This window comes from Schistocerca cancellata, chromosome 3, assembly GCF_023864275.1.
Source record: "Schistocerca cancellata isolate TAMUIC-IGC-003103 chromosome 3, iqSchCanc2.1, whole genome shotgun sequence".
NCBI lineage: Eukaryota > Metazoa > Arthropoda > Insecta > Orthoptera > Acrididae > Schistocerca > Schistocerca cancellata.
This window is the reverse complement of record NC_064628.1, coordinates 105,343,377-105,362,092: the sequence shown is the minus strand read 5'-3', so window position 1 is coordinate 105,362,092 and position 18,716 is coordinate 105,343,377. Positions and strand designations below refer to the sequence as shown.

Genomic DNA, 18,716 nt, shown 5'->3' with positions numbered 1-18,716 from the left:
TGGTCTGTAGACGGAGTATGCACAGAGCAGTTTTTCTGTTGTCTTACTAACTGCAACTTTCAGTTCGGTGCTACAAAAACTGCGAATTGTGTATTTTCATATTGTTCATAATATTGCAGAAATTGCCGCCTGTCCACTGGAATATTTTTTGTATGCACTTTGCTGCTTCTTCGTTTAGATTAAATTGTTGAATTCCTCCCACCTCAGAACTGCCTCTCTCCTGCTGTCTTCTTGCTGGACTTTAACATTTTGCTTGCACATTCGGTAATCTTTTCCATCAATACTGTCGCTCTTTCCTCCTCGTCCTCCTCCTCCTCCTCCACCACATTGTCAGTAAACTTAATATCGTAAACCGCAAACGGTGTCAATTTCCCGCAAAAGCGTTTTCCGGGATCACACTCGGTGCTTGAACTGCGAGATAACCTGGCTTGGAACGTGGCTCTAAAGTCACGTGACAAATCTAGTTCCCGTTACTGCCTGTCCTTAGTTCGTTTTGTGGAGTAATAACAGTCATTGTGATGGAGATTGATTTTGTGCACGGTTACCTGTCCATCCATTGTTACAATGTGATAGTCGACGTCGAACTGTCAGTCAGTCGTAATGCCACGGCAGTATCCAAGTAATAACGGTACGAAAAAAACAGTTCTGTGGCTGCGAAACTTGGGAGATTCTGTCCCCACGATCTGGCCACAATTAATTTCTTTGATATCGCGCGTCTTGTCAATTGTATTCGACTCTCACACCGACGGTCAGTACGTGCTGTGACGACATTCTAGCCACGCGATATGCTGAACTATCCAATTCACTGTGGTTACCACAGCGCTCTGCTTCCAACACAGTTATCACTAATAGAACTGTTTACGTATCTACCAGATGTAGAAGTATGAAACTGGAGTTTCACCGTAGACTGTGCTAGCCGCCAGTTTGGGGCCCCTGAGACCGCGTCCGCAGCGCCATCTGCATCCTGTAACGGCTGACGACGAATGTCAACACACAGTAATCAAAGTTCCATACATCGGTATCTGCTTCAAACCCGTAAACACGTAGAGTGCGAGCCTGCGCACTACGACTTGCGGACAGCATTGGTTTTCTGTTATCATCTGGAGAAAACTGCTGCAGAATTGCATCGAACGCTTGTCGAAGCTTTCGGCGAACACGCTCTTGGGAAAACAGTGTTTCGAGTGGTCAAAAAAATTTCAAAAGTGTTGGTTTTGACGCGAGAAACAACGAGCGTAGAAAACATCGAAAAAGTTCGAAGACAACGAATTGCAGACCTTATTGGATGAAGATGATACTCAGACTCAATAGGAACTCACGTAACAATTGAATGTGACACAGGAAGCCGTTTATCTTCGGCTGAAAGCTATGGGAAAGGTGCAGAAAGGGGGAAAATGGGTTCCGCATGAACTGAAAGAAAGATAGCAAGCAAATAGAAAGACCAGTTGTGAAATGCTCAAAAATGGCTCTGAGCACTATGGGACTTAACTTCGGAGGTCATCAGTCCCCTAGAACTTAGAACTACTTAAACCTAACTAACCTAAGGACATCACACACATCCATGCCCGAGGCAGGATTCGAACCTGCGACCGTAGCAGTCGCGCGGTTCCGGACTGAAGCGCCTAGAACCGGTCGGCCACTTCGTCCGGCTTTGTGAAGTGCTGTCGTCAGATACAAAAGAAAGTCGTTTCTCCATCGAATAGTGACAGATGATAAAAATGAATATATTTAGACAAGCCTAAGCGTCGTAAATCGTGGGTGAATCCAGGCAAACCATCCACATCCACTGCAAGACCAAATCGCTTTGGAAAGATGACGATGCTCAATATTTGTTGGGATCAGAAGGCTGCCATCTATTATGAGCTGCTAAAACCTGGTGAAACAGTTAACAATGATCGCTACCAACAGCAAATGATCGATTTAAATCAAGCATTACGTGAAAAACGACCGGAATATGGACAAAGGCAACAGTCATAATGGTCCAAATGGCTCTGAGCACTAACACACGTCCATGCCCGAGGCAGGATTCGAACCTGCGACTGTAGTGGTCGCGCAGACCCAGACTGTGGCGCCTAGAACCGCTCGGCCACCCCGGCCGGCGCAACAGTCATATTACTTCATGATAATGCCTCATCACACACAGAAAAAGGCGTCAGAGAAATGATCGAGGCGTTCACTTAGGAAATACTAGAATATGCGGCTTATTCTCAAGACTTGGCTCCGTCCGATTATCATCTGCTTGCATCACTGGGACATGCTGTCGCTGAACAACGCTTCAGTTTGTATGAAAATGTACGAAAATGGCTCGCTGACTGGTTAGCTTCAAGAGAACTGTTTCTTTGGCGTGGCATTCATAGCGTGCCGAAGAGGTGGGAGAAATATATAAATAGCAGTGGAGACTATTTTGAATAAAACATTGTTTATCAGTTTCAAACAACAGACGTGTAATTATTGCAACCAAATTCCGTTTTCATACGTCTATACCTGGTATATGTTGACCAAAAACTCATCTGTAGAAATCAAGAGGGTTCTGAAAACAACGACCGTGTGAAACCCGGCTCGCTCTGTCTGTGGGCGAGATATAGGAGATAATACTGACGCCCAAATTGATGCCGTGTTCCTTGACTTCCAGAAAGCGTTTGATTCAGTTGCGCGGTGCCGCCTAGTGAACAACAATACGAGCGTACGAAATATCGGACAGACTGTGTGACTGTATTCAACAGTTTGTAGCAAACAGAAAGCGACATGTCATTCTCCCACGTCTAGAGTGTGACGCAGGTCCATTACTGTGGAAAATATGTATAAATTACCTGATGCATGAGACAACAAATGTAATGTATTGCGCCTAAATAGCCACAAACACCCATTATTGTATTATTACACGATAGCAGCTAACAAACAGTGAAAGAGGTCGCATCCATATGTAGGAAGTGACCTAAAGGGGAACGACAACATAAAACTAACAACAGGTGAGGCATATGCAAGAGATTCCTTGGAAGCATCCTTAGGAAACACAATCAGCTCATAAGATCGTAGCTTACAAAACACTCGTTCGACCAGTACTTCAGTATTGCTCGTCAGAGTGGGATCCGTACCAGATAGGACTGACAGAGGAAATAGAAAAGATCCAAAGAAGAGCGGCGCGTTTCGTTACCGTTTCATTTAACAAGCTTTCAGAGAAGATCCAAAGAAGAGCGGCGCGTTTCGTTACCGTTTCATTAAGCAAGCATGAAAGCGTCACAGGTGCTAACTACAGTGGCAGAGATGCGTTCTGCATCGTGGTGTGGTTTATTGCTAAAGTACCAAGAGCGTAATTGGTTACTCCTGCGTGTATCTTGCAGAATATATATAATGTTGCAAAGCTTTCTCTCTATTGCTGAGAAAAGAGCTGGTGCAGCTTAAACGCACAGGGAGTACAACAGCTTAGCAAGGCGAACCATATGCCCAGCAACAGCCGGTCGCATGACTAATTGCAGACAGGCGCGCTCCAATTATACTAGCGCGCGTTACGACAGTCGAAGCTTGCTATTCAGGAAATTAAATTTGTTGGTGATAAGGAGAAAGCAGGGATAGTACAGACGGAAAGACGATGGAACTTACAAGCAAAATGTAAAAACTGAGCAAGTCGTGGTGTGCAGATTATAGCAAGAGGGACGCGGTGCTGAGATGAAAGGAACAGAAGTACGTATTTATCTCGAAGGAGAAGCACGGAAGTGAAAACCATACACATGCCTTAGCGATGTGGATAAATGAGTTATTTGGCAGTAATTTCTGCGATATTGTGAACAATACAAGGAAACATCAACCTTGCAGAAATTCATAGCTTACGTCGTACTGGACTTCAAAGAAAGCAAAACGAACTCAGGGTTACTGTTGGAGATAGTAATCGGAGAACGGACTGAATGGTGATGTGGTTTAAAATGCCCGACATCTTACCTAAACTCGTCGATCCTACTTAGCTTTCTTTCAGAATATGTTGCCTAGATTAATTCACTTATCTCTCAAAATGTTTGCATCCTGCGAAATAACACGACAATATAGTGTGTGAGATCGCAGGCTCTAGCATGCTGAGATTTATGGATTCAATCCCACAGCAAAATGTTTTCTTCTCTTTTTTTTTTTTTTCTATGTCCGTGGCTGGTTTCGGCGGAGGTTCGAGTCCTCCTGGGCATGGGTGTGTGTGTGTGTGTGTGTGCGTGTGTGTGTGTGTGTGTGTGTGTGTGTGTGTGTGTGTGTGTGTGTCCTTAGGATAATTTAGGTTAAATAGTGTGTAAGCTTAGGGACTGATGACCTTAGCAGTTAAGTCCCATAAGATTCCACACACATTTGAACTTTTTTTTTTCTCTGTTTTCACTTTGGACGGCAGTTGATAATCGCCTTGTTGCGTAGGCTACAAACATACATCCCAAAGAGATAAAATAAGTTGATTAATCAATACGTAGCGGCGCATACAACGTTTTATTATGTTACAATTTACTGTAATTTTTAGAGTGATAGTCACACACAAAGATCAGTAAGAAATATTTCTCGCACCGTGAACATTATATCAAGGCTATTTTGTCACTGCGGCATTTAATTTTCAGTAAACTTTATGGCAAACTAGCATCATGAACAGTCTACGGTATTGGTTTCTCTTATTACTTTGCAGACATAAACCAGCTGCTACTTTAAATTCGGCAGTATTCATCCTTACTTTCGGTCGTATACACCCGCCGATAAACTTTGACACCAACAAAAATAAAGAGATTGTTGTTCGACTAGTGTCGAATCTATGACGTATAGCGCTTCTGTTTGACACTGTGAACACTCCACTATCGTACCATTGTTGATACTGTTGCTGTTGTAATGGTTAGTAGGCAAACTGACATCGTCCGGTTATCTGGCCTGACGCTCCTGCACGAAGGTCGACCAGCGAGAACGATTGTGCTCCGCCACTTCAGGTACATCACCGTTCAGTAAGGAAAAAAATGTTCTCTCAACGCTGTCTATTGTTGTCTTGAACAATCGAGAGGACATAATGTAAAGAACGCAAACTGCATTACATTTTCACGAAAATATCAGACTTAAGAATTGAAATGGAGAGTAGCTTGTTTGGAGGTATCGTGGATTCATACATACTGTTCTGCGAACAAAGTGATATCGTCTGAATAATATTGATGTAGACACGTACTATGTTGCCGTGCTACACTTGCGAGGGTACCGGTGTCTACGCCATTATCTTCCCTTCACGTTTCTCGAGCGTAAAACCGACGGTGTACCACACTGGCCAGGTAACCAGTTCGAAATGCCGGCAAGTAAAATACAAACTCTCGTTTGTTAACACGCGTTGTGTTAGTTCGCCTCAGTTCCGTTGATGCGCTGGCCAGTTTCGAGCAGCCAGCGCGAGAGTTGATGGTGGTGCGAGAGCTAACAGCGGTGTTGCTTGTACTGTGCAATCACGTTTGCAACACCTAAGTAACGCTTGAACAACTGTTAGAACTCGAAGGTTTACATTTACGAGGTGCGACAATAAAGTAATTAGACTGATTTTCTTTGCAAGATGTGGCAACCCTGAAGGCTTGTGCAGGCACAGTACCTTTGACCTTGGCATATAAGCTGATTCTAGTCAAAGCGGCACATAGATGCAACTGCTCAGTCGTGAGTTATACTCTAATAAGTTAACACGTGTTTGTGTCTCTCGTCACGGAAATGGAACAGCATAATATTGCGCAACTGTATGCCATTTCTTTTTGCGTTAAATTGGGTGAAAACGCGACAACAACTTGCGGTAAGCTTCAGAAGGTTTTTGGAGAGGAGGTTAGGTTAAGAGCTCAAGTTTTTCGTTGGCATATAATGTTTAGTGAAGGCAGAACGAATGTTGAAGACCGCAGTGGACGACCATCAACCTCACGGACGGATGTCACCTTGGCCAGGGTGCGTCAACTCGTACGATCTGATCGAAGACTATCCGTGAAAATGATGGCAGAAGAACTGAACATCAATCGAGTAACGGTTCGTTTAATAATAATTGAAGATCTTGGCATGAGAGAGATTTGTGCAAAAATGGTCCCCAGAAATCTCACACCACAACAGCGAGGAACACGGAAAAATGTGGCAGCCGAGCCGGCCGCGGTGGCCGTGCGGTTCTGGCGCTGCAATCCGGAACCGCGGGACTGCTACGGTCGCAGGTTCGAATCCTGCCTCGGGCATGGATGTGTGTGATGTCCTTAGGTTAGTTAGGTTTAAGTAGTTCTAAGTTCTAGGGGACTTATGACCTAAGATGTTGAGTCCCGTAGTGCTCAGAGCCATTTGAACCTCTTTTTTTTTTTTTTTTTTTTTTTTTTTTTTTTTGTGGCAGCCGATCTGTTTGAGCAAACAGAAACCAGTCCAGAATTATTGAGCCGTGTTATCACTGGTGATGAGAGTTGTTTTTTTCAGTACGATCCAGAGACAAAACGCCCAAGTTCGCAATAGTCCTCAAAGGGATCACCCAGACCGAAAAAAGCTCGCATGTCAAAGTCAAAAGTTAAATGCATGCTTGTGTGTTTCTTTGATTCCAAGGGAATTGTTCGTAAAGAATGTGTGCCTCCCGGACAAACAGTTAACCAATTTTACTGCAAAGAAATTTTAGAAACAATTCGTGTCCATGCCAATAATGCTGATAATTGGATTCTGCATCACGATAATGCGACATCGCATACTGTTCTGTCAGTACAGCAATTTCAGTACTACCACAGCCACCTTATTCACCAGATATCGCTCCGTGCGACTTTTTTCTATTTCCAAGGCTCAAAATGGCGGTCAAGGGACACCATTTTCAAACAACACAAGATGTCCAAAAAGCTGTGACGCGGGTCTTGGAGGATATTACGGAAGATGAGTTCCAGAAATGTTACCATCAATGGCAGAAGCGCTGGAAAAAGTGTGTGCAGTCAGAAGGGAACTACTTTGAACAAGACAACACTAAACTTGACACGAAGAGCTGCTAGCATGAGTTTCTTAGAAGTACATACCTTAGGGGTTGCGAAGCAACTCAAATCGCTTGATACGGGCAAGTCTTCAGGTCCAGATTGTATACCGATTAGGTTCCTTTCAGATTACGCTGATACAATAGCTCCCTACTTAGCAATCATATACAACCGCTCGCTCACCGATAGATCTGTACCTACAGATTGGAAAATTGCGCAGGTCGCACCAGTGTTTAAGAATGGTAGTAGGAGTAATCCATCGAACTACAGACCTATATCATTGACGTCGGTTTGCAGTTTTGGAGCATGTACTGTATTCAAACATTATGAATCACCTCGAAGGGGCCGGCCGCGGTGGTCTCGCGGTTCTAGGCGCGCAGTCCGGAAGCGCGCGACTTGCTACGGTCGCAGGTTCGAATCCTGCCTCGGGCATGGATGTGTCTGATGTCCTTAGGTTAGTTAGGTTTAAGTAGTTCTAACTTCCAGGGGACTGATGACCACAGCTGTTAAGTCCCATAGTGCTCAGAGCCATTTGAACCTCTAAGGGAACGATCTATTGATACGTAATCGGCATGGTTTCAGAAAACATCGTTCTTGTGCAACGCAGCTAGCTCTTTATTCGCACGAAGTAATGGCCGCTATCGACAGGGGATCTCAAGTTGATTCCGTATTTCTAGATTTCCGGAGAGCTTTTGACACCATTCCTCACAAGCGACTTCTAATCAAGCTGCGGGCCTATGGGGTATCGTCTCAGTTGTGCGACTGGATCCATGATTTCCTGTCAGGAAGGTCGCAGTTCGTAGTAATAAACGGCAAATCATCGAGTAAAATTGAAGTGATATCAGGTGTTCCCCAGGGAAGCGTCCTGGGACCTCTGCTGTTCCTGATCTATATAAATGACCTGGGTGACAATCTGAGCAATTCTCTTAGGTTGTTCGCAGATGATGCTGTAATTTACCGTCTAGTAAGGTCATCCGAAGACCAATATCAGTTGCAAAGCGATTTAGAAAAGATTGCTGTATGGTGTGGCAGGTGGCAGTTGACGCTAAATAACGAAAAGTGTGAGGTGATCCACACGAGTTCCAAAAGAAATCCGTTGGAATTCGATTACTCGATAAATAGTACAATTCTCAAGGCTGTCAATTCAACTAAGTACCTGGGTGTTAAAATTACGAACAACTTCAGTTGGGAAGACCACATATATAATATTGTGGGGAAGGCGAGCGTTGCATTGGCAGGACACTTAGAAGATGCAACAAGTCCACTAAAGAGACAGCTTACACTACACTCGTTCGTCCTCTGTTAGAATATTGCTGCGCGGTGTGGGATCGTTACCAGGTGGGATTGACGGAGGACATCGAAAGGGTGCAAAAAAAGGGCAGCTCGTTTTGTATTATCACGTGATAGGGGAGAGAGTGTGGCAGATATGATACGCGAGTTGGGATGGAAGTCATTAAAGCAAAGACGTTTCTCGTCGCGGCGAGATCTATTTACGAAATTTCAGTCACCAACTTTCTCTTCCGAATGCGAAAATATTTTGTTGAGCCCAACCTACATAGATAGGAATGATTATCAAAATAAAATAAGATAAATGAGAGCTCGAACAGAAAGGTTTAGGTGTTCGTTTTTCCCGCGCGCTGTTCGGGAGTGGAATGGTAGAGAGATAGTATGATTGTGGTTCGATGAACCCTCTGCCAAGCACTTAAATGTGAATTGCAGCGTAATCATGTAGATGTAGAACGGTAAGCAACATTTTTTTTCACATAAGTCTCATTACTTTATTGTCGCACCTCGTACATCATAAATTAAATCTAGAATGAAATGCGTCGAAGTTCCTGGGGGGGGGGGGGGGGGGGACGATTAAACCTGGGATTAGTTGCTGTACACAACGTGACGAGCTGTGACTGGCTATTTTCATCCCGCCGGGAAGTTCATTCTCGTTGGCGGCGGCCGTGCATACACGTTATTGACTGGCTGTCGGCCTCTGCGTCGCTAATGGATCTGGTGTCGGGGAGGCGCCTAAACCACAGTGACCGCACCAGAACCAGGGCCATCCCGTCATCAGCGGCCGCGGCTCGCCTTTCACTGGGAAACTGACGGCCGGCTCTGGCGCGTCAAGTCTTGTATCACCGAGGGACACTCCGTGGTCGACATGCTGTGGCGTGACATCCTACTCTTTTGACGAAAGTGATCCCCGAGTACAGCGCACGGATACAACGTCGATTGTCGTCATCTATGTACCCTGCATGGTTATAACGAGAATATTAGCCGCAGAGTACTGCCTCATTAATCGAGATCGCTATCGCAAGATGCTACGGTATCCGGTTCGAACCCTGGGATAAGAAAAGACTCGTAACCGGTATTCAGCCAACAAAAGGAATAGCTGTGACGAATCGTCCCAACATGCCAGAAACACATACACAGCAAAGCAATGTTAAGTGTACAACGTAGCGTACTTCATGCAGTATTACCCACTTTTCTTCTAAATGTGTTCACGTGTGGGGGCGAACAAGAAATGACGGTGCGTCGTTGGCCGCGGTCTAATGTATCATTTCATTCTCGTGGCCCTCATGCGTCACAAGACAGCAGAATTCTTGCGCTGTCTACCTCAGTGTCAATACTAGGAATAAGAATAATATACATAAACTAAACTGCCAAACACCCATCCGGACTCTCAGTTTTACGCAACCAGAAACATTACCAACACACTCAACACCTCCGACACGAGAGGAAATCACAAACATAATCAAAAATCTCAAAAACAGGAAAGCATGTGGAGAAGTCACAATTACAGCAGAAATGCTCAAGCTTGGGGGAGAAACATCAGTAGAAGCACTACACAAAGAACTTGAACAAGTATGGGAAACCAAGAAAATCCCAAGTCACTGGAAAACTGCCCTAATTCACCCTTTGTTTAAAAAAGGTGACAAAAGGGATGTTAACAACTATCGTGGAATATCGCTTCTCCCAGTCCCATACAACATTCTATCAAAAGCCCTGCTCAATCGTGTATCACCAATTATAGACGGAAAACTTGGAGAATATCAAGCTGGCTTCAGACCAGGAAGATCCTGCGCCGAACAAATTTTTAACCTCAAAACAACAATGAACTATTTATGTACAAAGAGCAAGAAATATTTCATAACTTTCATTGATTTCAAAAAAGCTTATGACTCAATCGATAGGGACACACTCATCAAAACACTTCGAGAATATGAAATAGATGAAACAACAATCACCATAATCAAAGAAACATTAACAAATACAACATCAAAAGTAAAATTCCAAGGAGAAATTTCACGGCATTTCGAGGTCAAAACCGGCGTCAGACAAGGAGATGCGCTGTCCCCGGTACTCTTCAACTGTGTTCTGGATAAAGTCATAGCAGAATGGAGAAAACTCACGCAAAAACATGGAGTTGAGAAAGTCCAAATTGGAGGGAAGTGCTACAAAGCCATTGAAACAAACTGTTTTGCCTTCGCTGACGATCTCGCCTGTTTAGCTTATACACAAAAAGACACAATAAAACAAATAGAATTACTTAAAGAAACTGCTGAAAAAGCAGGCTTGCAAATTTCATTTGAAAAGACAGAAATCATTACAAATATCAGAAATCCACCAAAGAAAATAACTACGAAATACGGGAAAATACAGGTATCTAAACATTTTAAATATCTTGGTGAACTAATTCAGCCTGTGGCAAAAGGTCATCCAGCCTGCAGGGCTAGAATACAAAAACTAGAGACAGCAACTCACTACTGCAGACAAATGTATTCAAAAAAATGTATATCCAAAAACATTAAACTCACACTACCAGACTGTCATTAGACCGCAGATACTATATGCATCAGAAACACTGGCAAATTTTACATACGCAGAACAGATAGAAAATCGTGAAAGAAGAATTGTGAGGACAATTCTTGGACACAGGAAAATAACAGATGATCAAGGCAAGCCTGTATACAGACTAAAAAGCAACAAAGAAGTGTATACGAAGTGCAGCAAAATTACAGACGAAAGTAGAAAAAGAAGATGCTCCTTTTATGCTCACATCATGAGGATGAACCCGAATAGGCTTACAAAACAAATATTTTCGTACATCGCAAATCTAAAAAATAAAAATTTATGGTTTATCAACACAGAAAGAGATCTAAAAGAAATGGACATAGATCAGGAAACAATATTTAACAGAAACCTTTTTAGAAAAAAACTGAATTCATTCACGGGTTTCGGTTTGAAAATTAAGAAGACTTGTGGAACTAAATGGTCTGAAGAGAGAAAAGCCGCCTTCAGCGCAAGAATGAAAGAAGTGTGGACTGAGAGAAAGAAGACTTCCCAGAAGCGCAAGAAATAACTGTTTTCACGGTCTTTAACGGCCAAATTTGTATAATAATAATAATAATAATAATAATAATACATAAAGATTTAAAATCACTTACTCTTGTCCAGAAAGGAGTCCAGTATTCAGCAACGCATATTTTCAATAAGTTACCAGCAACCATCAAGAGTTTAGTTTCAGACAAGCCACAATTTAAATATATTTAAAAGAATTTTTGGTGGCCAACTCCGTCTATTCCAGCCATGAGTTTCTCAACAAGTGCAGCAGACCATTTTAATGAAAATTTATTATACTTTAATTTTTGACAATACTTGGTTGTAATAGCCAAGAGCAAATGTCTGAATGATGGATTTAATGAAATCAAATGTAAGTATTAAACCTGTTAATATTAAAAGTTTAAATTTAATTCATGTACATAATTTTACTGTTTATTGACTGATGGTCATTAAAATTAATGAAACTCAAGTTTTTCTAAACACATTTTTGTAATGTATTTATCTGACATGTTCCACATGCAGGAGGATTCACTCTTTTATGGGTCTATGGAATGAATAATTAATCTAATCTAATCTCAAATACATGTTATATTAATTTATACAAAAGGTGTTGTGCCTCAGGTTTTCTTGGCATAGTTGATTAATGGTGGTCTTCCGGGTATTCAGCTGAATTGTTGTTCCCTTTTTTATGTCCAATAGCTGATTTATCCAATAGGGTCATTCCATCTTAAGTAGTCACAATTCTCAAAAGTTTCCCGCTCTTCCATTTCCGATTTTGTTCAGATTTAGCATGGGTACAGATATACCATAAAGATGAACTCGTACAAAATTTGAGCTCGTAATACCCAATATTGTCCTATATTTGAGAAGTTCTTCGACAAGGGTGTGGTGAAAGAAAGCAAACCCCAAAGTTATAAACCTTTCTTAATACAGACGAATAGCAACTAGGAACCTCTTGTTTTCAGATCCTATACAACTTTTGACCGTGAATCAGAAAAACACGGTGTGGCACTGTGTAAAACACTTTGTGAGCGACTATAATGCATCAAAGTACCCCAGAAAACGTGCAGAGAAAAACATTAAAATTTTTTGGCCTTCTTTGTAGGAAGATATCTCTCGAAGGAAAAACGTAAAAGAACTTCAATTTGACATACATATTTAACATACCTGGGGCACTACATCTTCCTGACTAAGCGCTTATTGTGAATCATACTCAACCAGAAACATGCAGCTAAATATAAAACTGCAGAAACTGAGCCAAGTTCAGGTGCAAATATTGCAAAACGGTCACTTCAGAAGTTGTTCTTTCCAGCAACACTGAAAAGAGCACATTTTTTCTGCGTTAGAAAGATCTTGTTGTATCTTAGAGTCGATTCAGTAAAGGGATGGATAGTAAGGTTAAAGTTCAACAAAAATAATGCGCAGTATGCTACCATCACAAGATGGTACAGCTTTTTAAATGCACAGTGGCACAATGGCAGTGAGTGGAATGATTTAATACGAACTCTTACTACAACATCATTATTAGTCACTCATTTTGCGAAATTTCTGCCTAAAATATTGTTGAGATACGTTAAACATGATGCATTCATCCGTGACTAAACTCAGTGACGATGCACGTTGAATTCAGGATAGCAGAAGAGAAAGTCCTCCTATTGCATGCATCTACCCATGTTTCACGCAAGCTTGGTGTGACGTCACAAGCGGCTAAATGGGAGTCGAGAGCGAGACTACCACGGCGCGTAGCTTATAATTGTAACGAACTGTTACAAAGAAGTACCCACGCTGGCGCACCATCTGTAAGCAGCACAGAGACTAGCTTTTGGTTAAAAGAAAAGCAAAAAACTACTGTGAAATACATAGTGTATTAGGATTCAGCTATTACGAGTGGACTTAAAACGAATATTTATGACTTAACGATGGATACATTTAATAGAGGATGCGATGCATGCATTGTATTCGTAGAGAATATACCCCTGGTCGTCAAATGATACGATGTGAAACGGTAAGCCTGTCGACACCCGTAGTAACGCGCCCAAGATGCAAACTACCCGCCACATAGTCTCCCTTCTTTTCCACACCGTCAGGAATGACGTTGTCGTCGATGGGACGTTGAATCTGTATCTTCTTTCTTTCTTAATCATTGTCGTGTCAAGTGCCAACTGCAATAATTAAATACATAAATAATAAATAAATTTAAGATAAAACACTCACACATAGTGAAGGAAAGTGCCCCAAGAACGCGAATGAAGTGTTTGTTTACAGCTCTTCATGGACCCCCTGTAAAACAGTGCCATAGAGCTCCATCCCTGTATCAGCCACACCCGTCGGAAATTTTGTACGTGTGCTGTTCATTCACACCGAATTGCTACCATAGTCTTTTTGTCACTGTCATGCATGGTTTGTTGTTGCAGTGGTCGTCAGTCCGAAGTTTGGTGTGATGCTGCCCTCCATGCTATTATATCCTGTGCAAGGCTCTTCATCTCCAAATAACTACTGCAACTTAAATCTTTCTTATATGCTTTCTGTATTCATTTCTAGGTCTCCCGCTACGATTTTTATACTCCAAATTTCCCGCCAACACTAAACTCGTGATCCCTTTGATATCTCAGAATGTGTCCTATCACCCGAACTCTTCTTTTAGTTTGGTTGTGCCACAAATTTCTTTTCTCCCCAATTCTACTGAGTACCTCCTCATTAGTTATGTGATCTACCCATCTAGTCTTCAGCATTCTTCTGCAGCATTGCATTTCAAAAGCTTCCAAACCTTTTTAATCTTAACTGTTTATCGTTTTATGTTTCATTTCCATACATGGCTACGTTTCATACAGATACTTTCAGAAAAGACTTCCTAACAAATCTACATTCGCTGTTAGCAAATTTCTCTTCTTCAGAAACACACCATTACGTGTTTACATTTTATATCCTCTCTACTTCAGCCATCATCGGGTATTATTTTACTGCCCAAATAGTAGAACTGCTCTACTGCTGTAGTGTCATGTTCCCTACATTAATTCATTCAGCATCGCCTGATTTAATATGACTACATTCATTATCCTTTTTTTATGTTCATCTTTACCCACCTTTCAAAATTCTGTCCATTTCGTTCAACCGCTCTTCCAAGTCCTCCGCTGTCTCTGAGGAATTACAATGTCGTCGGCAAATCTCAAAGCTTTTATTTCTCCTCCCTGAACTTTAACTCCGTTTCCAAATTTCTCCTTGGCTGCCTTTGTTGCTTGCTCAACGTACAGATTGAATAACATCAGAGATAAGCTACAACCCTGTTTCACACTCTTCCCAACCACTGCTTCCCTTTCGTGCCCCTCGACTCTTATAACTGTCATCCGGTTTCTGGACAAGTTATAAATAACCTTTCACTCCTTGTAACTCATCCCTGCTATCTCCAAGATTTTGAAGAGTATCTCCCACTCAACATTGTCAGAAGCTTTCTCTAAGTCTAATTCTACAAACGTAGGTTAAGCACTCCGTCTTCAGGCCACAAGTGGCCCATCGGGATCATCCGACCGCCGTGTCATCCTCAGATGAGAATGCGGATAGGAGGGGCATGTGGTCAGCACACCGCTCTCCCGGTCGTTACGATGGTTTTCTTTGACCGGAGCCGCTACTAATCGGTCGAGTAGCTCCTCATTTGGCATCACGAGGCTGAGTGCACCCCGAAAAATGGCAACAGCGCATGGCGGCTGGATGGACACCCATCCAAGTGCCGGCCACACCCGACAGCGCTTAACTTCGGTGATCTCGCGGGAACCGGTGTATTCACTGCGGCAAGGCCGTTGCCATAAACGTAGGTTAGCCTTTCCTTAATCTATCTTCTAAGATAAGTCGTAAGGTCAGTATTGCCTCACGTGTTTCTACATTTCTGCGGGATCGAAACTGATCTTCCCCAGGTTCGGCTTCTACCAGTTTCTCCATTCTCCTGTAAAAAAAATCGTGTTAGTATTCTGCAACCATGACATATAAAGTTGATGGCTCGGTAATTTTCACATCTGTCACGCAGATTTCTTTCGAATTAGAATTATTACATGCATGCTTATTTAAATGAATGTCTCACACTCCAAAATACAAAAGTAGCAGAAATAGAGGAAAAACTGATCATACACTGTGTGATCAAAAGTATCTGGACGCCCCCGAAAACATATGTTTATCATATTAGGTACATTGTGCTGCCACCTACTGCCAGGTAGTCCATATCAGCGACCTTAGTAGTCATTAGACATCGTGAGAGACCAGAATGGGGCACTCCGTGGAACTCAGACTTCGAACGTGGTCAGGTGATTGGGTGTCACTTGTCATACGTCTGTACGCGAGATTTCCGCTCTGCTAAACATCCCTAGGTCCACTGTTTCCGATGTGATAGTGAAGTGGAAACGCGAAGGGACACGTACAGTACAAAAGCGAACAGGCCGACCTCGTCTGTTGACTGACAGAGACCGCCGACAGTTGAAGAGGGTCGTAATGTGTAATAGACATCTATCCAGACCATCACACAGGTATTCCAAACTGCATCAGGATCCACTGCAAGTACTATGACAGTTAGGCGGGAGGTGAGAAAACTTGGATTTCATGGTCGAACGACTGCTCATAAGCCGTACATCACGCCAGTAAATGCCAAACGACGACTCGCTTGGTATAAGGAGCGTAAACATTGGACGATTGAACAGTGGAAAAGCGTTGTGTGGAGTGACGAATCACGGTACACAATATGGAGATCCGATGGCAGTGTGTGCGTGTGACGAATGCCCGGTGAACGTCATCTGCCAGCGTGTGTGCCAACAGTAAATTTCGAAGGCGGTGGTGTTACGGTGTGGTCGTGTTTATCATGGAGGGGGCTTGCATCCCTTGTTGTTTTGCGTGGCACTATCACAGCACAGGCCTAAACTGATGTTTTAAGCACCTTCTTGGTTCCCACTGTTGAAGAGCAATTCGGGAATGGCGATTACATCTTTCAACACGATCGAGCAACTGTTCATAATGCACGCCCTGTTGCGGAGTGGTTACACAACAATAACATCCCTGTAATGGACTGGCCTGCACAGAGTCCTGACCTGAATCCTATAGGACACCTTTGGGGTGTTTTGGAGCCCCGACTTCGTGCCAGGCCTCACCGACCGACATCGATACCTCTCCTCAGTGCAGCACTCCATGAAGAATGGGCTGCTATTCCCCAAGAAACCTCCCAGCACCTGATTGAACGTATGCCTGCGAGAGTGGAAGCTTTCATCAAGGCTAAGGGTGGGCCACCACCTTCCTGAATTCCAGCATTACCGATGGAGGGCGCCACGAACTTGTAAGCCATTTTCAGCCAGGTGTCCGGATACTTTTGATCGCATAGTGTAGTTAAAAGTAATCGCTGCAGCGCAGTGCAGTTTTCACACACAGGTACGTGAGGCATGAGAAATTAAGCAGTGTGAGAATATTGAGTTTGCTTTTTTTCTCGGCGTAAATGATTTGTGTAGGCTACGTGTGCACGTTGCCTTACTCTAACCAGACTGCTTGTGACACTTAAACAAGACCTCCGCTACGTTGATAAATTATAAATTACCAGTAGTACTAATGTGTATCTTTCTGAGTGCGCTGATACCTTATTTCTCAAGGGATAGAAGAGCTTGTATTGAAGTTGATTCAAAAGCTAATTAAAAATATACGAAACTCTTACAGAGTGGTATTTCATAAGCGTGCTGACTTAGCGAGTATTCATTGTAGAAAGCAGATGGGGGACCCCTTTACAAGGGCTAATTGGATCGCCAGCGTTTAATGAGATGAGAGATTATGAACACTTGTGCTGGTAGAATAAAGAATTTTACAAGCTCTTGAAATTTTTTAATTAATCGTCGTCATATCGAAGATCGTTGCTGCGAAAGAGATACTTGAATCTACTGCCGTCTCAGCGCCATCGAGAAAATCCTCTTTATGTGAGAGAAGCGTCCTCGATTTTTTTTTTCGAGCTTAATGTTGCTAATTGTACGCTAGGAGGTTTCAGGACAGTGTTTCCTCACTTAGACAACAAGACTACGTCCTTAAGTTTCAGAAGTATGCCGATCACTTTGTATGGGTATTGTTGAAAGTAAGAGGTTTTTCAGTAGGTCTAACGGCTGATCATTTCATATGGTAATATATTTCACGTTTTAGGTAATTTCTACGGTCGTTGTTCAGAGTTCATGATAATACTAAATACAAAATCGTGGCTGTTTTCAGCAACCCACAGGGGCATCCATATCACCAAAGATCCAATAATACGTTCAGTAAAAATCGAATGCCCCTCGCCTCAAATTTGGTGGTGTTCTACGTCTTTTTCTATTAAACTCTAATCTTCTTTCTTTTACGACTTTTGCTAGTGTGCATGTGCAGCTGCATACTCATCTCGGAACCGCACCAGTGTGCTGAAGGACGGAAGGAAGGAAGGAAAGGAGCAAGGAAGGATTATTTTGGTTTAACGTGCATCGACGATCAGGTCCTTGCAGATGAAACAAGTTCGTAATGGGAAAGGAAATCGTCCGTGCCCTTTCAAAGAAACCATTCCGGCATTCGCCATAGGCGATTAGGAAAATCCTGGGAACCTGAATCTGACTGTTGGGGCTCTGACTCACCATCACCCCGAGTACAGACAACACTTCCTCTCACCATGTGTGTCATGTGCTAGTCTTGACCCAACTGACAGTTAGACAAGGGATGTGCCTCAGAAAACTTCCTGTAAATTCTGCTTCACAGCCGTGAGATGCTTGCCGTTATGAAAGTCACAGCTGTCCCGATTAATGACACCACAAACACAGTGAAGCTATCTTTAGGACACAGAGGGAAGACCATTCGTTCTAAAAGCAAAGCTCTACTTTAGTGGAGCTTCACACCAATGAAATTTTCTGGCCGTGATTCACTTTGTTTTTAAAAAGTACAGACTCTTGATGAATGGTGTCTTGGCATAAAAACCGTTACAGGCTGTAGGTTGCAATTTTAAGATACTTTATTTACGAATTGGTGTCTGTTTTCTGATCACCTCTTACAATTACACTACTACTCCGCAATTCACAATTAAATGCGTGGAACCACCTTCAAGCTATTTCTCTATCATTCCTCTCTCTAGCGGCGCAGGGGCGAAACGAGCACTTAAATCATTCTGCACGAGCTCTGATTTATTTTATTATGATGTTCATTCCACCCTATGTAGATAGGTGCCAACAGAATATTTTCGCAATCGGAGGAGAAAGTTGGTGACTGAAATTCCACGTGAAGATCCTGCCGCAACGAAAAAAAGCCTTGGTTTTAATGATTGCCACCCCAATTCACGTATCACGTACGTGGAACTTTCTGCCCTATTTCGCGATAGTACTTACAGAGCTGTCCTCCTTTGAAATTTTTTGATGTACTCCTTCAGTCCCATGTGATGAGGACCTCACACTACACCGCAGTATACTAGAAGAA

General features: G+C 42.8%; 1 protein-coding gene across 1 annotated transcript in view; it reads left to right on the top strand.

Moving 5' to 3' along the window:
* The window catches only part of LOC126177117 (uncharacterized), a 571,356-nt gene that overhangs the window by 47,967 nt on the left and 504,673 nt on the right, over positions 1 to 18,716 (top strand). The gene's annotated exons all lie outside the window — the stretch shown is intronic.